General features: G+C 42.0%; 2 pseudogenes; one reads left to right on the top strand and one right to left on the bottom strand.

The window, feature by feature from the left end:
* Positions 1-185: 185 nt before the first annotated feature.
* Positions 186-2,814, bottom strand: LOC116685213 (F-box only protein 46-like; annotated as a pseudogene).
* A 9,393-nt stretch (positions 2,815-12,207) lies between these two features.
* On the top strand, positions 12,208-21,105 carry LOC116685214 (atypical kinase COQ8B, mitochondrial-like; annotated as a pseudogene).
* Positions 21,106-22,411: the final 1,306 nt, after the last annotated feature.

Raw genomic sequence — 22,411 nt, 5'->3', positions numbered from 1 at the left:
TGCTAATCTCAATCAAATTACACTGCAAAGTTTTCACATGCAATTACCTTGTACAGAGTTAGAAGAAACCCGAAATGAAATAAGAGGGACAGAAAGGGCTGACTGACAGCAGCAGGAGGGGACCCCACCCTGGTATGCAAACTTTTTAAAGTGCCACTCTGGAGAACAGTAGGAGAGAGGGATTCTGTAGGGTTTGAAAAAAGGCAAGGAGAGTGACACATCTCTCTTCCTTCTTTATCGCTCAACTTCCCTCCACTGAAGGCAAGTACGAGAAGGAGTGCTGAGCAAAGAAAAACAAACAGTCCTGGAGTGCTGATTCTTCCTTGTAATCCTATTTTGTCCTGTTTGTTCTCTAAACAGAAATGAGAGGGAACAAGAACGAGGTAAGCAGGAGGAGACGAGAGTTGGTATGTGAGAGGTGTACTCCTTCCTCTCTACCTGGCCTCCTCCCTCCTGTCCTCCCTCTTGGTGCGAATGGGCTGCGAGCATCAGCAGCGCTGCTGTACCCAGTTGTTATCATGGAGCCCAACACGGCAGCCCGGTGTGTCCTTGTCTGTTCGCCCGGCAGCACATCCAGTAGGAACGTCCATAAGGCAGGTCGTGGTGGTAAGGTTTGGGGTGCCATCGGCACAAGGAACGTCCCCACGCTCATATTGTCGCTTACACTGCTTGCAGGGTTCATCCCTGTAGAGAGGGTCTTGATTCCAGCGTGAGTCCACTGCCGCACCCATATGTCTCAATCACACCTTGAAGTAGTGGCAGGTGCACTTAAGGGCTGCCAGTGAGCGTGTCGGCAGGTAGCTGAAGATGTTGACCATGATGTGATCAGGCAGCAGCAGCATGTACTGGCGCGGCTCAAGGAGGCGCTGAATCTGAAAGCGGATCTCCAGGAAGTCATGGGACACGTGGCGGTAGAGACGACACAGTGAAGGATCTGAACAGTCCTCCCCAATGCTGGGAGAATCTGGTCGAGTTGCCCGCTCCCCTGAGCCCCCTGCCACAGGCCGTTTGTTGTTGGCACAGTCCAAAGAGCAAATTTCCAGACCCCTGCTAGTGCCCGTTCCTTTTACATCCTCCTCTGGGCCCCGCGGGGGCTGAAGGAAGAAGAGTTGTCCAGGAGGGGATCATCTGATGAAGGGTCAGTGGAGCTCCCTACACCCCCACCACTAGGCATAGCGAAGCACACCGTTCCTCCTGTACATTCTCTGTACTGTCTTTGCCATAAAACACACATTGGTCCACAGCACCTGTCACCACCACCTCCACATGGAAGCCAGTCACTCGCTCCTACCCACAACTTTCTTCTCCTCCTGGGTTGGGTCTGGGCTGCCACAGGCCTGCCTGTCTGGGTGATGGAGGTCTCCATCTGGTTTGGGGGCAGCAGTTGTGGCGGCAAGCAACAGACTACTGGGGTCTCTAGATGAGGGGCTGACAAGCTGGTAGAGGTCACAGGTGATTTTCTCTTTGGCCCTGGCCGCTGCCTGGTTACCCCCGCCACCACAGCTCATAAACATACAGCGTGACCTGCCAGCTGGCTCCAACTGAGACCGTGGTCCATTTGACACTCTGAAAGCTATTCTAACCTCACCATGACTGTGACTAGGGGGTGGAGGAGGGGTTACAATACCAGATTCCCCTCCTCTTTTATGCTCCCGTTCTCGGTCTTGATTAGAAGAGTCCGTTTCAGGACCAACGCCCAGATGGAACCGATTCTCCTGGTTCTGGGATTCAAAGTGTGCTATGGCCTGGGCTACCCTCAATGACTCCTGCTGCTCTTCCAGCTCCTGGTCTATCTGGATGGGAGATGATGAATCCTGGTCCTTTTGGAAGGCTGGCCATTTGAACTGTCTGACACAAACACAATAGGAGTAGGGTCTGACACTGTGCCCTGGAGTAGAGTGTGCTGGTGTGGGGTAAGGCCCTGACTGTGAGTGGTATTAGGGGGCTGTGTGGTGTTTGATTCCATGAACAGCCACAATTCCTTGGAGGGCCATGGCTGTCCTCCGCTCACCAAGGCAACCATTTCTGCCACCGACAGCAGGTCTGTCTCATTCACTCCTCCTAAAGGTGGCTCATCAGGGATAGGAGGCGCAAGGGAGGGGTCATGGCTGAGGTTTGGCTCTGAGGCTTGGGAGCGTGTTGGAGGGTCATAGGATGAGCATCTTCTTCGCCTTTTGGCTTTACTGCAGTCAGTTGCCCAGTTACCTTTAACCTGCAGAAAAGGAACATCATTTCTATTTAGTTAAAAAATTAACCAAATCAAACAAAAACTTTAAAATGCTCATTATGTTTTAGCTCTTTACCTTCATAGCACTGGGTCTGGGCTGGCCTGCTCCACTGAACTGGTGTGCAACAAAGAATGCTATCTTCTCCTTGGTGTTGCCTGGCTTAATGACATACCAGTGTCTAACAACACGCGTCCATCTTCCATCTGGGACCCGGAAGAGGGTGGTGAGGAAGGGGCTGAAGAAGGTGGAGAGGCCTGGCTCTGCGTCAGGGAGCTGGGGCAAGCTCAGGTTCGGGTGGAGTGTTCTCTGAGCCCACATCCTCCTCTTCTGCATTCTCCTCCTGCACACCCACTATCATCCCTCCATCTCTCACTTCCATCCACAGTCCTTCTGGCAGCTGGAGAGGGCTCAGCCTTGCAGAGGGAGGGGGCCCCGGTCCCACCACCGCCGCCTCCCCCACTGCCCCCTGAGCCTGGGCTCCTAGCTTTGTTCTGGGAGTAGGTGCCAAAGGGCGTGGGCACCACAGGCGGATGTGGGAGAAGTATCTCGGTCCATCACGACGCGGACCCCCGGGGCATATCTGCATCTATGCTGGCCAGCAAACACCCAGAGCCAGAGTTCTCATTGTCGGCTCCCTGTCACAGTGCCATCCTGATGGGCACTGTCTGGCATAACAACACAGCAACACAACCTGCATTAAATAGAAAAGGGACAGATAAGAGATAAAGCTTTAGATCATCACCATCAATTATCTGTTCAAAATGTTCTATGCAAAATGTACTTTTAAAGAAAAAAATATATATTTGTGTGTGCTTAAAGTGGTTAGAAAATATGAAATGGAAATCGGCTAAAATTGGTACCGGCAGGCCAAACGTAAAGAAAAATAGGAAGTGGCCTAGAAAGTTGTAATCGGTGCATCTCTACTATTAACTGAACTAGTCACAACTTGCCTGCCTCTTCCTTTGGCCAAACTCAATTTGCAACATTGTACTATGATCATCTCCCCACTTTGGAGCCTTCAAATCAAATTAAAGGGATTCCATTTCAGGTTTGGTGTGTGCAGCCTGCAGATGAAAGGGATGAAAGATGGAACACAAAGCTCCAAATGGACTCTCTTCTCTTTCCCTCGGCTCCTCTCCTGCATCTCAGTGCTTCAAAGAGGACTTGCTTAATAGGAGGCACACAGGGAGGAGCATGCAGGCATATGCTGGACCTATTTTTAGCAAACAGGCAAAGGGTGGGTAGTAGTGAGACTGCTGTAGCTGTCCTACCCGCCTCACTCCTTTCTCCCTGCCAAAGAGCCTATGCTACAGGCTAGGGGGTGGGGCGTAGCCTTTAGTCCAACCAGCGTGCTTCCGCAGCTATGCCAGCTGTTGGGCTGCCAGGAACGTGCCGGCGTACTTAAGGAGAGGAACAAGTGGCAATGAAGCAATATGTTTGGCTCAAACATGAGCCAACTTGATCTTGATCTGAAGGCCTCCTCTGCATCCCAGAACAGCTTAAACACACAGTTACACCCTCTCTCAGTGCTGACCTGCTTGCTTTAAGGTTACCCTTTAACATAATATTTTTTAAACTCAGACTTAAACTGGACGCTCATTTTTCATATAAGTTTTAACTAAAACTACTCTGTGCAATTTCCCACTGACCATTGCACATTAATATTACAGCTTTGCTGGTCCAGACAAAAGCCAAAAAAAACACATCACCGGCTATAATGAAAAATTATGATGGTATGAATGATGATACTTACAACATCCTCACTCCCAGGTTAATATACAACATCTTGAACAATTTTGTTCAATTCTTTTGTTAACAAGAGTGTCAGACCATGTGTTGACGTGCACAACCTCCAGAGGAAATAAAGGTGATAAAGGTTATATTAGTATTGATTTGAAATTTATTTAACCTATATGTATATGGACAAAATGAATGCATCAAGTCTTTTACTTCCACAATAAATGGCAACAAACAATTCAATCCTATCTTTCTGTTGTGTCACTCTTAACCTCTACAGATCCCCAAATCTCTAGTGAGAATTTCAAAAGAAAACTTGTCATGTACAGTATCTTTGACTAACTCGTCTTCTTATGCAGCGTTATATTTACAGATTGCCTGGCACTGGTTGGGGTGTGGTAGCAACTTGACAAAAGTTGTCTGCATTGCTGGCAGGTAACCAACAATTAGGAATGGCTCAGCTTGATGAATATCTACAAGAAATAGCAATAGCGTAAAATAAAATTGGCTTCAACAGCACATGTACTGTGAAAAGCATTTTCAGGTGTTACAGCTAGGAATAATGCCAATACAAGTTCAAGCAGGGTGTGTTTTAGTGGACAATACAAGCTAGTATAGTATTGCAGCACTTGAAATTCCCACAGCCAGAGCTCAAACTATTTTTTTACCTAACCAAGTTGAAGTGCTTATTTTGCAAATACATTTGTTTCTCTTGACGACACAGTAGTCTGCTTTCCATTTTAGCCACTTGACTTCTTCAATCCACAGGCTTTAAACAGGTGTTGTTTCTCTGCCTGACGCTGAATGGGTAGTTACTATGGTATGGCTCAGAGAGGTGCAAAAAGCAAACACCGCCCCACAGTGTGGTGAACCAATTCAAATACTTCCTCAATAATCACACAGCAACAACTCAGCTAAGAGCAGGCAGATTACACCATTGCAAAAAACAAACAATTGGTGAACCCTTTTATCTCTTTTGTCCCCCCCCCCCGCCTTCTCTCCACAACTACTTATGACTCTCTCTCTCCTCAACCACTTTGATTCTCTACCTCCTTTTTCCCCTTCACTGCATCATGCAATCCGTCTCTATAACAGATGGATGGTATTATAAGAGGGGCCAGAAGAGAGACTGCGCACACACGCGTGCGCGCACACACGCGTGCGCGCACACACACACACACACCACACACACACACACACACACACACACACACACCACACAACACATAAAATAATCGAAATCTAAAAATGACATGCGTCAACACTAGCATTTTCTCTCCTCCTCTGTGGGTTAGCAAGCAACAAAAGTGTACAGTACAGCCAACTTTTCGGCAAGGAGTGGGATAGTCACAGCCAGGTTACTGCTATTCTCAGCAGGTTAAAACTCATTCTGTCAACTTTATTTATAATGAGCTGGAGCTCTGTATTTATAGTATGTTTTAAGACACTTAACACAATTTACTGCTGCTGTCATCATTGCATAATTTTCTGTTTCTGTTGTCAGATTTCTGTATATCTGTCTCCCCCCCCCAACCGTCAAAGAAGAAGGCCACCCACCGAGAGCCAGGGTCCGCCTGAGGTGTCCTGAGATCATTTCTGTTGTGACTGGACATAGAGCTGTAACAATTCCAAATTCTGCTATACAATTAATTGTCTCAGAAATATTTCAATAAACATAATTGTCTCTTTCAGTCAAATTTAAAAATGTATTTATGTATTACTTTTGCAAACAAAGCTTTGAATGAATCCCAGGATACATCTGTTAGTTATATCACTGTCACGTGACCCAGTCCTCATCTGACAATATAAACAAATTAAAAATCAATTCTGTCAAGGAGTAAAACTCTAAATATCGGCGCCTGCTCTACCAACCGAGCCATCCGGGCGCCCCTAGTGTTTTACTCCTCGACGCAGCGGGCAGGGGTTCGACTCTGACCTTGGGCCCTTTGCGGCATTTCATTCCCCTTCTCTCCCCCCCTCTTTCATTTATTCAGCTGTCCTCGTCAAGGCCGAAAAATGACCCCAAAAATTATCTTAAGAAAAAAAATATCAACTGTAAATAAGAAACTTGCAGGTAAACAAAAACAGAACAACTAAAAAGATAAATGCAAATTGTTTTGGTTTTAAGCTTTCTGCATCAACCTAATCCTTCAAATCCTGTCCATTGCCATTGGCAGCCAGCAATACCACAGCAACACTACAGTGCCAGGAACTGCAGCATTATTATTATTATTATATTATGTACCCAGTCGACTGTTTGACAATTAACTGTCAAAAGAAAATGATGATTTTCCACAAACGTACAGAACTATGCGGTTCTAAATGTAGGCAGGAGTTAGGACATGTAACCTAGCTACTGTATCAGAGTATGCAGTGATGGTGCTACTGAGCTTTCATAACAGAAAGTATACTGGTTGAATAGGTCAAATCATATTACAGAGATGTGTGTTTAAAATGAAAAAAGGGCAGTGTTAAGTGGACAAGACCAGACACTTGTACAATATCTCAATAATACAGAGTACATAATTCCTTTTCTGTCTGGAAGATTTTGATTATGTTTAAAACATAATAATTACAAAAATGGCTTACACACTGTTACACAATACAAATAGACAATACTGACTACATAGCTGCACATTAAAAAAAAAAAAAAAGGTACTGATGTTTCCACAAATGACTATCCTGCTGTTTTTTATAGTGAGAGATTGGCAGGTTTTGTCACATTACATTGAAACTAAATTTCTGTTGGACTGGGTCATTTCCCTTTATAATTAGGAGCAGTTTGGCATGTACCAGGATAAGGCTTTCACTGTGGTAGGTGTGTGCAGTTCAGTACATAAAGTGTACCACATCCCCATTAAATGCTAATTTAAGATTTAACAGGTTTGATTAGCTAAAGGAGCACAGATTTCAAAGCTTCTGACTTAAGTTTGGCTCATAAGTCTAAGGCACCCTTGGAAAAAAGTCTGCCTGATGAACAGAAAACTCCAAACTCAGCCCCTCATGCTATCCTCCAGCTATTCCTTCACTCTTTTTCAGAGCTTTACAGCCAGAAAGACAGCTGACGAATGATAATACAGAAGCATGCCAAAATGTCTTAGCTCAATCTCCCCCTCTGCATAGGGGGTCTGTGAAGACAATGCAACAATAGCACAGCCAGCAGAAGCTTTGCTGCAAACTGTCAACAGAATAGAGCTGAGTGCATCCCTCGTCTGCTCAGGAACAATACATTGAGAGGACACCTAGGAAGAGTGGCTGACTGACCGACAGAGCCGTCTGTGTGTTCGTCTGAGCATCGATGTCATCTGTGCTATAACATCGTTACAAGTTAGACTTTATTGCGAGCTTTGATACTACAATCCTAAAGGCCAGTTTGTCAACACAGTGTATATCTCTTTGAACATCTAAAAATAAAAGGGCAAATCATGTATTTTCTAACAACATCACATAGGGCTGTGCAATTAATTGAAAGTGTAACAGTTTCGGCTCCTAATGATCACAAAGACAGAATGATTGAAAAACTATTACTTTGCACATGAGGTTTTGCAAGTAAACTCATTTTGTCTTGTGTTCTGAATGTAAAGAAACTGTCCAAATGGAAAAGTGAATTAAAAAAATTCTAGTCGTTTTCATTGTTGATCGATTTAATTTTTTCACTGTTTTTTTGGTTCAATAATTGGAGTGTCAATAGGAATATCAAATACAAGTCAATAGTAATTTAACAATCATGATTTCAATATTGACCAAAATAATCATGATTATAATTTGTTCCATAATCGAGCAGCCCTAATATCACATCCGTCAGTACTCTGTGGAAATGGGCTAATTTGAGCCCACAAAACTAATAATTTTATACTAATAGATAAGCCAGGATGAACAAGTCAAGAGTAAAATCTGTTTCGGGGACAGTACATATTATAAATCTTACGTTATTGTTGCAATAAACTGTTCCCCGGTGCAACACTCAATGTCCCACTGGAAAACACATATTGCAACAATAATGTGAGATCGTAACATGCTACTTTCCCCAAAACAGATTTAGACTTGTTCATCTTGGCTTATCCATTTTTAATCATCTCTTTACACCAACCAAGTTGTGCCATATAATGCATTGATAAGTTTGTTTGCGTTTGCATTATCAAAACACTCAATATGTAGTCCTTACTATGATTCAAATTTCTTAGTCAAAAACGCAGGCCTGCAAGTAAATTGTCTATTACTTATCCTTGTTCTATTTATGTTATAACCTTACAAAACTGGCTGAAATTAATTTAACTTCTCCAATGATAACCAACAAGTGTGGCATCACAGACAACAAAAAATAACAGCCACAATACTCATCTGATTGTTCATTTTTCATGGAAAAACCTGAATCCATGATTTTATCTTCAGTATACTCAACTACTGTAACGGTGTCTTTTCAAGTCTTCTTAAAAAAAAATGGATTAGACAGCTACAGCTGTAGCTGATTCAGAACGCTGCTGCTGGGGTCTTAACTAAGACGAAGAAAGTGGATCACATCACTCCAGTTCTGAGCTCTTTTCACTGGCTTCCTCTCTCCCAAAGAATGTATTTCAAAATATACTGTTGGTCCAAAAGCACTGAATGGTTTAGGCCAAAATACATCTCTGATCTTCTGCTACATTTTGAACCATCCAGACCACTCAGGTCATCTGGGACAGGTCTGCTTTCTGTTCCCAAGTCTGAAGTAAACATGGAATTCAGTTTTTTATGTAGGGACCATCTCCTACTGGGGAAAAACTACCAGAAAACTGCAGGTCCGCTGAATGTACATGTAAGTGGACTATTTATAAAGCAACTCAACTACTCAAAGAGCTCATCATTCACACACATTCATACACTGGCTGCCATACAAGGTGCCACCTACTCATCAGATTAACACTCGCACACATTTTCACTCTAATGCGCAGCATTGGGGTAAACTCGGGATTCAGTGTCTTGCCCAAGGATACTTCAACATGGGAGTCCAGGGATTTAACCACCGACCTTCGATTGGCAGGCACCTGCTATACACTGAGCCACTGAAGGGCTGGATGACACTGAGAATATCAAATATAATACCTTTGACCAAATACCTCAATATCAATATTGATTTACTTGGGGTTGAGATTCTTGATAAATAATCAGAACAGTCTAGTAAAAGGTCAGTAAATTACGTTACTTTACTGTAAAACCAGGAAAGACAAACTTGTTCCATATTAATATCCAAAATATAAGACGATATCCTGTCTCATATCACAATCAATAGTTTTCCCAGCACTAGTCTGCTGCAACTCTGTTCTTTTGAATAAAAGGCAAATAAGTTTTATGTTAGAGACAGCTTTTTATTAAATCAAATAATAGTTAATTTCCTACCCTGCACTGTAACTCTCGGATAGTTTATTCTATTTTAACTTGCTGTTATTTTCTTTTTTTTAATTAATGTTTTTATTGTTTTATAATTGCGCTTTAATGTTTTTTGTATAGTACTTTAGTTGGCCTGAATTGACTAGTTGCTGAAATTTGCTACATAAACAAAGTTACCTTGCCTTGATTCTAGCAATCACCTTTGAACATTTGATGGAACGTAACGTAGCTTAACATCCTGGTAAAATGTCCAGCGCCTTGTCTATGAGTAAGACCTAGCTAGTATGTCTTTCACTCTATTAATATTTAACATTAACTAGACCCCAATCAGCTAGCTAAGCTTCCAGTGACTTCACTGGTTTATTAATGGGTTGTTGCAAACCGTAAATAAACCCGTCATTAGCTAACGAGCTGGCTAACTGCATAGCACAACTTACCTGCATAATAACATGACAGAGCTTGCTAGCAGGCTAACAAAATAAAAAAACATAACGTTGTATTTAGCTAGCTTACTCACCGTAGCAGTGTTCCTCTCCACAACACCTTCTTGACTTGTATACGGTCGATGACAAGTGTTTCACACTGTATTTCCCTCTAAATAAACCAGTTCTTCTAGTAAAATGCAGGTGACACGAGATAACTATTCGTGTCCACGTAGCTAAGCTAGCTAGCTCACTCGCTGGCTAACATCGACATTAGCCAGCAGCTACTTTCAATAATCAACCTTGTCTTGTTGGTGGTTGCTATCGAGGCTTGTGTGCCTGTCAGTCCTCTGAACAAAGTCTATCTGACCGTACGCCTTGTTAGGACTCTAAGCAGTCGCTCTCCCACTATCTATTTAGAAGTGACACAAGCTTTTACGGTATGTTCTCGGGGATACCAAAATAATCAGTGTCAAAACGACAGGAGGAGGAAGGCCATCTTGTTGACAAGCAGCTGCATAAGGCCCACAGCCAATAGCAATGCAGAGTCGGTGGTGTGCCCATATATGGCGTCTGCACAGCTCCCTCCCTCTACTGCCTCCTGTTCCCCCTACACTCACTACACAGGACCACAAAGCGCTACATCAAAAGGTCACTGTGTCAAAGACAGGTGGAAAAATCCATACACCTATAAGGTACATTTGCAGATCTATTGCCATTAAATCAGTTTTAGTTGTTGTATAGTTGTATTTAATAAGTATAAATAATAAGCGCAATGCTCAGGGATTATAGTCCAAAGTACCATTCTCCATCTATGATACACTGGTCTTTTTGGCCCGATGAAGCGTTTCATTATTTCACCATGTACGCTTCGATTGTTATTTGGCATCTCATCTTTTCCGCTGTTGATATTAACAATGTTGTGACAATTTTATACTCTTGTTTGAATTCTATAAACATGTTATTTATGGTCTATTAGCTGCCATGAGACAGTTTGCCAACATGGATCATTATGTGTCATTTCTTCCAAAACATGTAGGTGCCTGTGTGTTAGAAATGAAACACAAGTGAACGATTTTTCACATTGCATAGTACACGTTACAACACCGTTACATGGCAATGGTAGAGAAATACAGAAGGCCTATGTGTCGTGGCGGTCAGTATATGTGCACGTTTGAATGGGCTGGACAAAAGCAAAAGCTTAGAACAGCATGCTTCTCAGTCCAGTGTGTTAAGGCGTCCATCCCTCTGTAATATTTCTCGTGTAGACTTACTGACATTCATTGCACAAGTCAAATCTTCTTTTTAAAAAACTTTTTCTTTACCATCAGAAAAGTAAACAAAGAAATATGCCCTTTACACGTGCATGCATACAGTGTGCAGATTGGATATGCAAAATGGAGGTTATTATAAATCCTACAAAAGATATTGCACTTTGCCAGAGTTATAAAAAGTGTTACAGTAAGTCCAGAGGACCCTCACCTCTTCGCAACCAGAATGTCATGGAGAGGTTGGTGATAGACGTACGTTGTTCAGGATGCTAATCACAGCATCCTCTTCTGCGTCACAGCCCCACACAGAAATACAACTCCTCCGAGTCTGGACTCCACAATAATGGTGTAAGCACGTGCATGTAGGCATATTAGTAAGCATCCTCCAAAACGTTGACATCCCCTTGATTCTCATTGGACGTTGTTCCTTTTGAAGCCCGCCTTGTGTTGATCGTAATTAGCCGAAACATGCTTTTTTAGACGTCCATCATCTGGTAAGGTGCACTGCTATTGGTTAAAAAAAGCATCCCTCCTCCCTTCACATATGGATCTGCCTTCCTATGAAAAGTCGGCCTGTGGTTGGTCCCCGTCAAGTCACTTGAATTTGAACTTCCGGGTGTTAAATCGTTGCAAAACCCTACCACAGTGGGCAGTGGTAGGATAGTCATTCGCTGAGGAAATCTGGATAACGCTGCTTCGGTAGAAGTGAGTGACTTAAATTATTAAAAGGAGCATGTTTCATTCAATACCTTTGTTAATGTGGAAGAATACATCTTGTGCGTAAGTATTTTGATTTAGCTAGCTTGTTGTAATTTCAAGCTTCAGTCAGCAGCTAACGTTACTGACGTTAAACCTGACTAGCCAGCTAATTAGCGTAGCCAAGAGTAGGCTATGTAATTGTTTTGTCTTTAATTCTGTAAATGTGAAATTTGTCTTTACAAGTCTGCAGGTCACTGGTGCACCGTTACTGCTGGGACACGTGTGACACATGTCTTGACAGTAACGTGTAGCATTCACATCCAAGGTTAAACTATTGGTCTGTCACGTTACAAACACCCTTAACTTGCAATTCTTTTCTAATTTGGGGTGAGATTGTGTCTGGTGCTTTTTTTTTTTTTTTAACAGAATGTAAGTAAGCCTAACTTGCTTCTCTCCTATCTCTCTACCTCTCTGTGTGAAGTCATGCTATCAGAAGTCCTGCAGGTGCTCCGTGGGGCAGGTAAAGTAGGGTCTGCCCTGGTCACCACCCAGGGAACAGCTCAGATTAATGACCTGCAACTCCTCAGTGGGAGCAGCAGTCAAAGTTGCTCAGATGTGGTGGAAGGACTGGTGGGCACTTTTATGGGTGGCAACAATGCGGTAGGATTCCTGAATCCATCACTATGGGCTCGGGAACTTGTGATGGGCATTTTATAATAACTGCTCAGGGAATTATAAATGAAATAATGAAAAGAAGAAGTGATAGATTCATTGATAATACAATTGCAGCCCAGTTATATGTGCAAATAGTTACTATTTGGCTGACTTACTTGTCCATCTCTGCTGTGTCTCTAACAACAGTCAATAAAGAGGATGTGTTCCCGGACGCAGAGGGTTGGGAGACTATAGACCCTGAAGAAGCAGCCAAATGGGCAACGGGGTCCGAGTTCCACCCTGATGCTCCGGAGCAAAGCCAGACAGAAGTTGGAGCAGAGATGCCATCAGGTACTGTCAGTACCAGCTTCTTAACCTGCACAGGAAGTGACATACACAAAGTATGTGGCACCAGTTTTTTTGTTTTGTTTTTTTGTATAGGAATATTTTAACTGCATTAGTCCTTTTGCATTGATTGTTGTAAAGATTGTTTTGAAAATTGAGTTAAATTACATCAATAAATGCATCCAAAACACAATTTATATTCATCAAGTATAAAATATGCATTTTTTTGGAAAACATTTTTACATCATCAGAGCATCTTCAGGCCTTGGAAAATAACGTCAATAATACAAACCTGATAGCATGTATAGAATTTAAATGTATCCTTATTATTTTCACTTTGTGAAAAAGGTGAGGGATCAGGTATTGTGACTGACAAGGTGAGGTAACAGCCACGGGTCAGGCTGACCGATTAAGGCGAGGCAGCTTATTTGTAGAGCCCATTTCAGCAACAGGGCAATTCAAAGTGCTTCACATAAAACGTTAAAGAATTTTTCAAGAAACATTCTTCTTGTTACTGTCTGTTCTGATGTGATCACTGTTCTTGTCCTTGTTTCTCTGTATTTAGCCTGTGTATAGCGTATTTGTATGCATTTATTATTTTTTGTGTACCATCAACCTGCCAGGGGGTCTGCAGATGGAAATTAGCCCTAAGGCTACAATCTGGCATATATACATTTGTGAAAATTTCATTAATATGTATTGTCCCCTTTTAATAAATAAATAAAAATAAATAAGAGCAGTTAAAAACAATTACAAAATTAAAAACCAATAAAATATTAGAATAAAAGTTATAGTGCAGTATAAGTAATGAACAATTATTTAAAGAAAGGCAGCATCAAAAAGAAAGGTCTTCAGCGTTGATTTACAAGAACTGAGAGTTGCGGGGGACCTGCAGTTTTCTGGAACTCTGTTCCAGATATGTGGAGCATAAAAATGGAATGCTGCTTCCCCTCTTTAGGTCTGACTCTGGGGACAGAAAGCATACCTGTCCCAGACGACCTGAGAGGGCTGGGTTTTTCATAATGTAGCAGCAGATCAGAAATGTAAATTGGACCTAAACCATTTAGTGATTTATTAACCAGCAAAAGTATTTTGAAATCAATTCTTTGAGGGACAGGAAGCCAGAGCAAAGACTTCCAAACTAGGGTGATGTGATCCACTTTTTGGTCTTAGTGAAAACCCACTAAGTGTTTTGAAGGAGGCGTCGAAGACTGGGATTGAGTTTAACCACAATGTGGTATTTTACTGAAAGTTGGATTGTGTGTGTGGTTGTATTCTTGGACACACACTCGTGGAGTAGCAGAGCAGCGCGATCGGGATGTGTCCTGTGTAGGTTTTATTTATTTTTTTATTTTTATTTTTTTAAACTGATCAGCCGACATGACTGACACCTGTATAAGTAATCTTGCCCAGCTGTGCCACACAATGCCGCTCAGCCATTTGCTGATGGGTTAGAAGGACGCCAGGTTGGTTGTGTGAGCCTGTTGACACTTGAGTGTTAACTTGTTTTTCAGTATTTGGGCTTTGAATATTTAAGTGCTCGAAAACTGTAAAACTTGAGAGCGTATTAAAAAATCTCTCCATTTGTCATATATATATATATATATATATATATATATATATATTTTTTTTTTATAACATGATAAAGCTGCAAAGTAGTCACATTATTGTTCTCTCATGTTCACATCATGTATTCAATAAATCCCTCTACTCTATCTTACACAGGAGTTCCTCCTGCCCCAGGGGCAGCTTCTGCAGCACCGGGCTGGCCGGGACAGAGCGCTCGCTTCCTCCACACGAACCCTGGCCTCCACCGTTACTACAACCACCCAGGTCTATCCATGACACGGTGGTGACCAGACTTACACCTGAGGACATCAAGAAAGCCATGGAGGCCAAGAAGGCCCTGATCAAACCTGTCAGACAGAAGGTGGTTCAAGGACTCGATCTGACTTGATTTAACTTTGATTTCAGATTATGTGTATATACACACACAAGCTGAGTAAATGTATTGTATTTATATTTTCTTAGTGGTACCTGCAGGAGATGAACTACAGACAAGTGCAAGGACCATATTTGAGTAGCAGACTCATGTTATGTAGTGTGTTTCATAAACCGTGTGTTTGTCCTTTGTGATGTTTTTCAAGGTATCTGTCTGAAGATTTTTACCTTTTGTTTCTGTGTTCACACAAGTCAAGAGTTAATCAACAACAATCAAAAAACACTTTTAAAATGATTCAAATACATTTATTTTGTTATTATCTGGTATGTCTTTCCCCAGCTGAGTGACCGGCCAAAGAGAGGAAGGTGCCCGCCACAAGAATCAGCAGGCTGGTTAATTTTGGGGGTAAGAACGATGTACTTTATATACTTTACATATTATATTAAGCACCCCTGCATTTACAAAGAAAGGAGAAAGGATTTTGAGGGAGGATTTTTATCTGTATTTATCAAGTGTCAAAACTTTTAAAATCAAAATGTTTTGCAAAAGATTTTTGACATGGAATATGATTTCACCCTTTAACTAGCAGCAGCAGCTGTGTTAAAGGTCCCATGACATGGTGCCTTTTGGATGCTTTTCTATTGGTCTTTTTGGTCCCCTTATACTGTATCTGAAGTCCTTTTTTTATATATACCTTATTGGTCCCCTAATAATGTATCTGAAGTCTCTTTTATAGATCTTTGTGGTCCCCTAAAACTGTATCGGAAGTTTCTTTCCTGAAATTCAGCCTTGGTGCAGAATTACAGCCACTAGAGCCAGTCCCACAATGAGCTTTCCTTAGTATGTGCCTTTTCTGAGTCTGTAGTTTTTAAGGAGGAGAGAGGGAGCAAGGTGGAGGGTGGGTGTGTGGCCTTGACCAACTGCCACTTTGCTTGTTTGAAAGCCATGATGTCTCTCTCTCATGGGTGGGCCAAATTCTCTGAGCGGGACAAAGCAGAGAAAGGGAAGGTAACCTTGCCCCTTATGACCTCATAAGGAGAAAGATTCCGGATCAGCCTATCTGAGCTTTCATTTTCTCAAAGGCAGAGCAGGATACCCAGGGCTCGGTTTACACTTATTATCATTGCTAGCCCCTGGGGGACCATAGACAGGCGGGGGGAATGCATAATAATGTTAAAAAATATCTGATAAAGTGAAATTCTCATGCCATGGGACCTTTAAATCAATGCTTCCCACAAACATCTGTTAAGTGTACCTGAATTCAGAATCACTTGTGTCTCTGTCTCCCTGCTGCAGGCCTGGCAGTGGGACTTGGGATTGGTGCAATTGCAGAAATGGCAAAACAGTCATTGGGAGGCAAACAACATGAAGGTAAAGATATTCTCCTCTCCTTTGCTTTTCTCCTCCCATCCTGTGAAAAAAGCTTTTGGTCCAGTGCACAGATCCAGCAGACACATGGACAGCTGGTCGGCCCTGGAGAAGTTTCAAATGTGTCAGCACCTGCCAGGCCCTGGACAGCCATTAAATCAAAGCTGTTAACAAGAACTCAAAGACAGCTTTAATATGTTTTAAATGAACAGTGTTTAAGAGTACTACTGCCCCTGTTTTTACATGCTGCTTTTTACAATTGGCTAGCAAGGGCTGGAGCTTAACTATCTACATGCAGCACTTGCTATGTGATACTTAATAAGACAAATTACTCCTGTTGCTCTTCATGCTATTGTTTTCTGTATGCTGTGCTGCTAATATGACTGCTAATACTCGTGTGTGTTGTTTTGTAGACAAGAATTCCTTGTTAGACTCGCCTCTCCTGTCAGATGCCAATGCTGAGAGAATAGTGAACACACTGTGCAAGGTCCGTGGGGCTGCACTCAAGATCGGACAGATGCTCAGCATTCAAGGTACGCACTGTAGCAACGGCTTCGCTACAAAATGTTGTTAAGAGGTCCTCGCAGCACGAGGATTTCTAGGCAGTGAAAATGTTTTTTTGTTTTTTTTTCTCCTGACAAATCTTTCTTCAGACAACTCCTTCATCAGCCCCCAACTGCAGAGGATCTTTGAGAGGGTTCGACAGAGCGCAGACTTCATGCCTGCCTGGCAAATGAATGTAAGTAGCACAGTTCCTCCTGTCCCTGACACGTAGTCAATTTGTGGACTAGCAGTGAATAGTGTCAAACCTCATTGGAAAGTGCTGCAGAGTGTGTTTCTGACACAAGATTACCCAAAAGAGTGTCTGTTTTAATCAGTTTGGCAGTTCACAGGTGCAGTTATTTTTTCCTTTTTCCTTTTTTGCATGGGTCTGATTGTGTAGAAAGTTCTCGTGGAGGACCTTGGGCCAAGCTGGCGAGAGAAGCTATTGTCCTTTGAAGACAAACCGTTTGCCGCAGCTTCCATAGGCCAGGTGCATCATGGGGTGTTAAAAGACGGAAGAGAGATCGCCATGAAGATCCAGGTATTCATACACAATCTATTTCTGTCTCCCGCGTAACCTCTATCAATGTCCGTCTGCATTGATTTTGTCTGTCCCGTCTGCATTGATTTTGTCTGTTATCGCCATATTCCTCTCAGTACCCTGGAGTTGCAGAGAGCATCCACAGTGACATAAACAACCTGATGTCAGTCCTAAAAATGAGCGTTGTCCTGCCAGGAGGTAAAAAACTACATTTTATAATATTTGTGTGTGTTTGATGATGACTCCATATTGAGGATAATAAATGCAATTAGGCTATTTTGTATCTTGAAACAGCTGGAGATTTCAAGTTTTTTGCTGTTATTCTTTGAACGTCCCCTGTCATTATATTGGGAGGTGACTGGAGATTGCTCTCCCATTAATTAGTTTTTCTTTCATTCTAGCATTTTCACTTCAGACCAAGGGGTGGTGCTCTAGTAGCAGGTCAAAACACTAGTGGCACAGTTGTTACTGAGTGCCAGCATAAGGATGTCTGCATCATTAATAGAGATGTTTTTTGTTTCCTTGTTATACTGAATACTATACACTTCAGTCAAGAACATTAAACTACCATAGCTTTAGTTTTATTAAGTAATGTTCACCATTACAGTCCCAAAAACACCATGATAATTGTTTCCACACTTTGCATTAATGTGTTTAAAGATGACTGCGTCTGGTTGTTTTCTTTAGTTTTACCTGCTGAGGGACTTTTCTTTTTTTTTCACAGGTCTGTTTGCAGACAACAGCTTAGAGGTTCTTCAGAGGGAGCTGGTGTGGGAGTGTGACTATAAGAGGGAAGCAGAGTGTGCCAAGAAGTTCAGGTAGTTTTTTGTGGCCTATTGAACCATAAAGCCTCCTACCCTGAAGCCCACTTGTAAGCCATTACCGTCACATTGAGATTAAGATCTCTTGAATGAATGATGAATATTTAAAAAATAAAAACAGTCTGTCAACCACTCTATGAGCTTTGGCGTTGCATAGTTTGTCCACCAGAGGACGCTCTACAAAGGTCCCTGTTTTTGGGGGGGGGGGGTTTGTTCAAAGGAATTTATGTATGTATGTGTGTGTGTGTGTGTGTGTTGTTGTGTGTGTGTGTGTGGTGTGTGGTGTGTGTGTGTGTGTGTGTGTGTGGTGTGTGTTGTGTGTGTGTGTGTGGTGTGTGTGTGTGTGTGTGTGTGTGGTGTGTGTGTTGTTGTGTGTGTGTGTGTGTGTGTGTGTGGTGTGTGTGTGTGTGTGTGTGTGTGTGTGTGTGTGTGTGGTGTGTGTGTGTGTGTGTGTGTGTGTGTCGGATTTTTAATAAACCAAATGTTCTTATCGGTATTGGCCTTAAAAATCCTTTATACCTACATACATCTTTTGTGGCCTCCAGGTCCATGCTGGAGGGAAATGAGTTTTTCCAAGTCCCTGAGGTGATTGACGAGCTGTCAGGCAGCAGGGTGCTGGCCATGGAGCTTGTCCAAGGAGTCCCACTTGACCGCTGCGTAGACCTGGACCAGGAGACCAGGAACCAGGTAAGGGTTGACTCAACAGGTACATGGATCCCATGGTGCACTGGAGACATGAAGAGTCTGGGAAGTCATGAAATTGTTTTTATAATTCTCTGGGCATTTTAGGCATTACAAAAGATTTTACAAAAAAAATCTATAGCAGAATGGAGATGAATGCTGCATAGAACATAAAGTAGCTGGAAGATCTAGACCACCCCAGTCTGAACCTCCTAATTGTGGGACGCTCGAGCTGAAACCCTATAACAAGTAGAAGGAGCAGATTTTTATTTGTTTTTCTTTTTATTTGTTATTTATTTGTAAGGTATATGCCATCATGAGACCTATATGGCATCATGTGACAAGTGCACAACTGAGTTGATGATTTGCTCATTAACTCTTATAGAAAAAAGTTACTAGCTGGCAAATTATACAGCAGTATCTCAAACAGAGTGAAAAGGACAGCAGCAAATTATACTGTAAAAATATGCGTTTAACAGTTGAGATTTATGCACTTGGAGCATGACCTGTCCTACAGTAATGCACCATCTTTAGACATGGCAAGTGTGTGGCAGTGCACTGTACCAGAGCTTTAGCATTAAAATGATACTGATAATAACTGCAGGGCAGTAAACGCAACCCTCTCCTTTCCTCTCCTCCCATCTCCAGATCTGTTTCAGAATCCTCCAGTTGTGTCTCAGGGAGGTGTTTGAGTTCAGGTTCATGCAGACAGATCCAAACTGGGCCAACTTCTTCTACAACTCAGACACCAACAAGGTGATGGGAGTCTGGTATTAGAGTTTTAAATGAATTGTCTAACACAGAAATGGTTGCCATGTTAACCAAATATTTAATTGTACCAACCAGAAAAAATCCTCATGTTCAGCAGATGTGTAACACTCTTATCTTGTCTGTAGGTTGTTCTGTTGGACTTTGGAGCGTGCAGAGGCTACCCAGAGGCATTCACAGATGACTACATACAGGTACGATGAATCTAAATGATAGGACACCCATCAGTGAAACACAACATGATTTATGCAACAAGATTTCTCTGTCTGTCTGTCTGTCTGTCTGTCTGTCTGTCTGTCTGTCTGTCTGTCTGTCTGTCTGTCTGTCTGTCTGTCTGTCTGTCTGTCTGTCTCTCTCTCTCTCTCTCTCTCTCTCTCTCTCTCTCTCTCTCTCTCTCTGTGTGTGTTTCAGGTGGTGCATGCAGCTTCCGTGGGTGATCGAGCCACTGTTCTTTCCAAATCAAAGGAACTGAAATTCCTGACAGCTTCGAGCCAAGGTAAAGTATTTTGGTCTTTGCGGCTGTGCTCATTTATTTATATATGACTTATCCTCCTCCGTCTACTCCTTTTTTCTATCTCATCCTAGGGCTGGCAATATGGAAAAATCTAATGTCACAATATTTTTGACCAAATACTTTGATATTGATATTGTAAGATATTGTAGGCTTGACAATTGCTGCTTTCTCAAATATTTACACAATTAGATTTGTTATAAATAATCATCAGTATGTGGATATAATTAAGTGGGTAAAGGCAAACGATAGAACAGTTGGAGCAGTCTGGTAGGTTCAGCAAATGTCATCAGTTTACTTTAATGCAGCTTGTAAAACCAGGAAAGACAACACATATGTCATATTACAATATCAAAATCAAGACGATATCTTGTCACATATCACGATATTGATATAAAATCAATATATTGCCCAGCCCTATCTCATCCCGACCTCAGTCCTTACACCCCCTGTTCTTGATCAGTTTCCCTGTGTTTAGCCCTGTACTTACTTTGTAAATGTCAGGAATTATAAATTTTTGAGTGAGTGCTGTGTCGTAAGTTTTTTTTTTAGTATTGGGCAAACTGCACACTGTATGCTCTCCAAGTGTCATCTAGTGAGGTCTTTCTGGGTGTTTTTTTTTTTTTTTTTAATGACATCTTTATCCTAGTGTTATATAAAATGGGCAATGGATAGAGGAATTTGCCAGAAAATGGAGAAAAGTACTTGTTGCATGCATAAAAAACACAATTTATTCTAAGTTGGAGATGTGAAATAATTGCATATACCATAGATTGTATACATTATAGCTCCATAATATATAAGCACACAGTTTCTACCATCTCTAGCAAACATTTCCTTAGGCTGTTCCAGATGTACACACTCAAAAGCAGCTTAAAGTCTTACAGTTATGGTTTACTGTTCTACTTTACAGCTGTTAGCTTCTGTGTTGAAACATTCCTTCATTTGATTATTATGCACACAGATAGCCATTTAATGTATCTCCATGCTCCCTACCAGCCTATGAGGATGCCCATGTGGAGGCGGTGATGATCCTTGGCCAGCCTTTGCGTCCGTGGAGCCTTTTGACTTTGGCACCCAGAGCACCACCCCGCGCATCCAGAGCCTTGTCCCTGTGATGCTACGCCACCGCCTTACCCCTCCACCCGAGGAGTCCTACTCCCTCCACCGCAAGATGGCCGGCTCCTTCCTCATCTGCTCCAACTGAAGGCGCGCATATCATGCAAGGACATGTTCCTAGAAGTGTACAATGACTACAACGAGAGAAGGCAGGCGCAGCAGGCAGCACGGGCCAGTGCTTAGACCTCAGGGACATGCTCAGTGCCTAAATATGCCTAGGACTTTTTAAGAGTGGGCTACTAATAAAGGGACAGAAAAGGTGATGTGGCCACGTGATCAGACTTACCATATGTACATGTCAATATGTAACTATGGCGACGTGCTTTAATGAGGACCATGATGTTCTTAGCTTTCTATGCTGACAGAAGATTGTTGACAAAGATCTTGCTGTCATGTACAGATATAATATACAGACATAAATACTTAAACCTATAACTATGACATGGGGTGTGATTACTTTGAAAAGGATGTGATTGTTGTGCCGTAACAAATGTATATGATGAAGCCCAAATGGTTATTTTACTGATATCTCATTAATTAAGAGAGGATTATTTGATTCATTTTTAGTGTTGGGGGTGTGTCCTGTGTTCATCATCATGTTGCCTATGTTACATCTCTCTGTCACAGCAAACATACTGCACAATGGGCTGAAACTGTTTGCCGGCTTTGTTTTCTCAAAATGCAAGATGTATTTTCCTTTGCTAAAATGAATTAATTCTGACCCGTACTCCCTTATATAGCATGGTCCACCCTATTTTCTGTCTTAAGGACAATTGATTGAACCTGCATTGCCTATGGGATTCTGCCATAAATGCTGTAGTCTAATAGAATAACAGTAAGTAAAGGCCTTGCATTATTAAGTATATTTGGTATAAATGCCATAAGTGAAATACTTCTTTATGACAGAGATGTTTTCTGTAACATGTATGGCGTGTGCTGTGCTTTGTTTTTATGAAATAAAAAAATTATCTGTCAGAAATTGAGCTTCATTGGCAGGTTCAAAAGAGGCTATAAGCCAAGGATTTCCTTCACTCTGTATTGATCTTTCCATTTCAGTTTTAGACTCTCTTTGGGAAATATTGACAGAAGCCGTTTGACTCCATTCTCCAACTACACTATCCTTGTATTGACTGTTAAGCATCATGATACAATAGTTTGGCTCACAAATCGTAAGACTAAAGCTAATGGTGGCATCGATGGGTCTATTTTTAAGGAACTATTTTTGTGTCAAGGCAGTGCTGTCTATTTTGTCTTCAGTCAAGCCAGGACTATCTGCAGGCTGCTCACAAAAGTTCGCACCACAGGAGTGGGAGATGTGAGGTTTTCAGTGACATCATAAAAACCGATGTAGACACATGCATTCTTTACTGTATATCTATTAGTGCTTGCTGTTA

This window comes from Etheostoma spectabile, unplaced genomic scaffold (genome assembly GCF_008692095.1).
Source record: "Etheostoma spectabile isolate EspeVRDwgs_2016 unplaced genomic scaffold, UIUC_Espe_1.0 scaffold00569644, whole genome shotgun sequence".
Taxonomy (NCBI): Eukaryota; Metazoa; Chordata; class Actinopteri; order Perciformes; family Percidae; genus Etheostoma; species Etheostoma spectabile.
This window is presented reverse-complemented; position numbering and strand designations above follow the sequence as displayed.